Here is a 4,735-nt window from a genome sequence, read left to right as displayed (position 1 = left end):
GTAACTTCAAAATCACAACCCATTAGTCCTCCAATTCCTCATCTCTAAAATAGGAGGTTTATTTAGTGATCTCTTGGGTCCAGCACTGAAGACATGAAGCAGCAAAGGGGACTGGCATAGGATCCTCTTTCTCTTTTTTAGTTTCTCTGAAACCTGGAATTCTGAGCATAAGAGGAAAATCTAGGAGACACTTATTTTGCATTTAACCTGCAATTTTATTCTACCTGTGAGAGGCCCTGTGACACAGTAGCTAAATCTCTGGCACTGGCACCAGATTGCCTCAATTTTAATTCTGGCCCTGGCACTTTGTAGCTCCCTGGCCTTGAGCAATATATTAGTTTCCTGTTGCTGCTGTAACAAATTGCCACAAATTTAGTGGCTTAAGCAACACAAATTTATTATGTTATAGTTTTGGAGGTCAGAATGCTGAAATCAGTTTCACTAGACTAAAACAAAGGTGGCATTTCTTCTCAAAACCCTAGGGAAGAATCTATTTCCTTGCCTTTTTCAACTTCTAGAAACTGCCTGCGTTCCTTGGCTCCTGGCCACATCACTCCAACTCTGCTTCTATCTTCTTCCTGACTGTTTTTAAAGATCTTTATAATTACACTAGAGGCCCAATGCATGAAATTCATGCAAGGGGCTCGGCCCTCACAGTCCCAGCTTCATCTGGAAGGTCATCCAGAAGGATGTCCGGGAGGAAGTCTGGAAGGTTGTTTGGCTGTCCAGTCTAATTAGCATATTATGCTTTTATTATTATAGATTTATAATCTAGAATAATCTCTCTATTTCAAAAAAAATTAATCACATCTGCAAAGCCCCTTTTACTATGTGAGATAACATATTCACAGGTTCTGAGGATTAGGACACAGACGTCCTTGGGGGCATTATTTAGTCTTCCACAAGAAAGTTACTGTATCTCAGTTTGCTTGTTTGTAAAACATGGACAATGGTCTCTGTGAGGTAATCCTTGCACATGAGTTAATTCATGTAAAATATTGCTTGAGTTGGATGTATCAACCATTATCCCTCCCCTTTTAAAAAATATTGTGGAATTATTTCAGGTGTAAGAGGTAATACTACACATCAGCACCATCATTATTCTATCTGTCCTAGGGAAACCTACCTTTACAGTCCACCTGGGAGCTGTCTCACTTTCTTCTGCGTGTCCATTTTCTTCTGCTGTCTCCTTTCTTCAATATGCCCAAACTCAAAATACTGGATGGATAACCCGGTCCACAGCAGTAGCCTATATTGGAAATGTTATCTCATCAGTTGCTATTTCTGATATTCGAGCTACTATTTTGGGTATGGTTATGGCTGCTTCTTTGGTCTTTCTGCTTGATCCAGCCACCAACCAGCCTAGCTGAGCACCCAGCCTGCCTCAGTCCTACCTTAAGTTGCCAGTGCTAGTTACTTTTAACTATGTTGCCCCTGCCCCATTGAGTTTTCTTCCTAACACTTATCAGAATCTGATAGGATCAATTTATTTAGTTATTTGGTGCTTGTTAATTGTCTCCCCCCACCACTAGTATGAAAATTCCTTGAGGGCAGGGACTAAGTCACTCTGTATCCCAGCAACGAGAACAATGTCTGGCATGAAAGTAGGTATGCAAAAATATATTTGCTAGCCAATATATTCCTTTAGAGAAAGAGAAGAAGGCTATATAGTTCATACTCGAGACACAGAGCAAGCATTCCCACACAACTATTGCTGCAGTGACCCTGGAGGGAGCAGAAGTTAACAGGTCCCATTGGACTCAGAAATTTCTGGAGGCCATTTATTAAAAATATTTTTTATTGATTTCCTAACGGAAGGGAGAGGAGGAGAGAGAGAGAAACATCAATGATGAGAGAGAATCATTGATTGGCTGCCTCCTGCACACCCTGTACTGGGGATTGAGCCCGCAACCTGGGCATGTGCCTTGACCAGGATCTCCTGGTTCTTAGGTGGACCACTGAGCCATGCGGTTGGGCTGGAGGCCTTTATTGATGCTGAGGGTGCTGGAGGCACTGTAGTCAAGTACCAAGAGGACTGAGTTAGCAGTCAAAAGACATGTCTTTGAATTTGGGCTCTTTCACTCTAAAGGTATGATATTGAATAAGTTATTTAATTTCAGCCTGCACACTTGTGAAGTGGGGGTAAAACTACACCAATATTCATCTGTACATTCTAAGTCTTTTAAAGGTTGTTTTCTCTCTCAATATGTTCCTTTACAGAAATGTTTCGGACCTCTTCACTTCATTGAAAATATAAAGCAACTTAAGTTTATACTCATTCACTTTCTAATGATTTAACATTGAGCTAAGCATTTAACATTACATTAGCCTTTTCAACTATGAAACCAGGGGGAGAAATGCTATAAACAATTTTAATATATGCACCCTAAACCTACATAATTCAAGGGCTTTTCTAAATCTCTTTCATCTTATCAACTGTATTTTTAAAAATCCTAGTAACTTAAACCAATTTTTTGTGACTTTAATCATGCACAACTTGAACATAGTAGATGTCTTTGACTTTGACTTGCAGACATTGTCTCAAATTGAAACTTCAGTACAGTGCTGGGAACATGAACTTTACTGTTCATGTTACTGGTTACATGAATTGTACTGGTTACAATTCCTTTCTTTTCCAGGAGCAGAGTCTTCTGATTTTTTTTTTTTTTACTTGTGTGGGGTTTCGTTGTTGTTGAAGTTGTGATCTATTCACAACTCTGAAGGACTTTCTAGTTTCTTTGGATTGACTGCTCCTAATAAGAGATTGCCTGCTTGTCCTTCACATGTATTGTATTCATCTTTGAAAATGTGAAGAGAAAACGGACTTCACCTTTACACTTTCCGTTTTCCCCCTGAATGAATAGCTCCTGAGAAACAAAATCATCTAAACACATCAGTGCAGAGATTTGCACCAAGTAATGCCAACTCACTGGTTGTTACAGTGACGACATAACCTTCTCAGGCAGGCACATGCTTCTTCCTCTGGTTTGTTCTATGTCCTCAGACCACTGTGACTGCTAGACAAAAGGACTCCCATCACCTGCACCTGTCATGTGCTGAGTTTGTCCACTACTGCAATTTGGATATTTACACCAAGTCATTGTTTGATGACCTTGGTCAATTGGACACCTGCTCTGCAGGGCCCATTATCTTTTCCAACTCAGGGTGGGAGTAAAGCTGCTCTGCCTGCATGCATGCAACCTTCAACTTCAAAGCAATGCAGTTTTCACTGAAGGATGTAGGAGTGAAGTACAGGTGGGGATAAAACGGCATCAAACTGTAAAACTGACCTTTGCACAGCAAGCAGCTCTGGACCTGGGAAGGCTTGACAATCTGAAACCTGATATGAATTTTCAATCCAGGTTGAAAAAGAGCTGGAATGCCTCCAAATTCAGCTCCTTCAGTGAGCAGGTGACAGTAGTGTTTTTCTGATTTTGCAAGGTAAATATTGGGTAAACACTATTGTAGAAGAATAGTGGCTGATAAAATCCAAGAGATGGCCTCCCTCCTTTTCCTTTCGAAGACCCAGAATGTCTAAAACTCTTTTTGTAGAAGAATTAATAGGCTTTAGCCGCTGACTCATGAAACCCCTAAGGACGATCTAGTCATCGTTATTTACTTCCTTTGAATGGGCTACAAAGAAGGCCTTAGGGGTCACATAGTTGCTGAGCTGGAATAATGGCTCTCATACTCACAGTAATTCAGAAATTTTCTAAAATAAACTTTCCAAATCACTATAACAACCACTCCATTCAAGAAAAAACATCCACCAAACCAATTTATTTTATTGCATCTACCAATTTTGAATCCATCCCAATACCAGATGTGGGTCAAATTGTCTAATTAATAGATGCAACTGACTGGCAGGTTAAAAAAGGATTACCCCAAATGGTTGACAAGCTATTAAAATTGATGTGACTGGTCACTTTGAAAATCATCGCTCTCTTGGTACATCCCCTTAATGGTGATGGTAATTTTAGTTAGACTCCACTTGTATCAAAGACGGGAACTGTTGTAATACCTCCCTCCCAGGAACTTGCTTTCTTTTCCTCTCCACATTTTCTTTTTGTTTTAATATATTTTATTGATTTTCCACAGAGAGGAAGGGAGAGAGATAGTTAGAAACATCGATGAGAGAGAAAAACATCGATCAGCTGCCTCCTGCACATCCCCTATTGGGGATGTGCCCGCAACCCCAGGCATATGCCCTTGACCGGAATCGAACCCGGGACCTTTCAGTCCGCAGGCCGACGCTCTATCCACTGAGCCAAACCAGTTTTGGCTCCACATTTTCTTTTTTAAAAAAATTTCTTTATTGATTAAGTTATTACATATGTGTCCTTATCCCCACATTACCCCCAATCCCCCCAACTCATGCTTTCACCCCCCTGTTGTCTATGTCCATTTGTTAGGCCTATGTGCATGCATGTAAGTCCTTTGGTTGATCTCTCCCCCTTACCCCCACCCTCCCTACCTTCCTTCTGAGGTTTGGTGGTCTGATCGATGCTTCTCTGTCTCTGGATCTGTTTTTGTTCATCAGTTTATGTTGTCATTATATTCCATAAATTAGTGAGATCATATGGTATTTATCTTTCTCTGACTGGCTTATTTCACTTAGCATAATGCTCTCCAGTTCCATCCACCTCCACATTTTCTTACAACTTATTTTCCACAATCATTATATGTTGAGTGCCTTGTACATTGCCTGGCATATTAAAGACACTCCAGAAAAGAT

The sequence above is a fragment of the Myotis davidii genome, unplaced genomic scaffold (assembly GCF_000327345.1).
Source record: "Myotis davidii unplaced genomic scaffold, ASM32734v1 scaffold1934, whole genome shotgun sequence".
NCBI lineage: Eukaryota > Metazoa > Chordata > Mammalia > Chiroptera > Vespertilionidae > Myotis > Myotis davidii.
Note: the sequence above shows the minus strand (reverse complement) of the source record.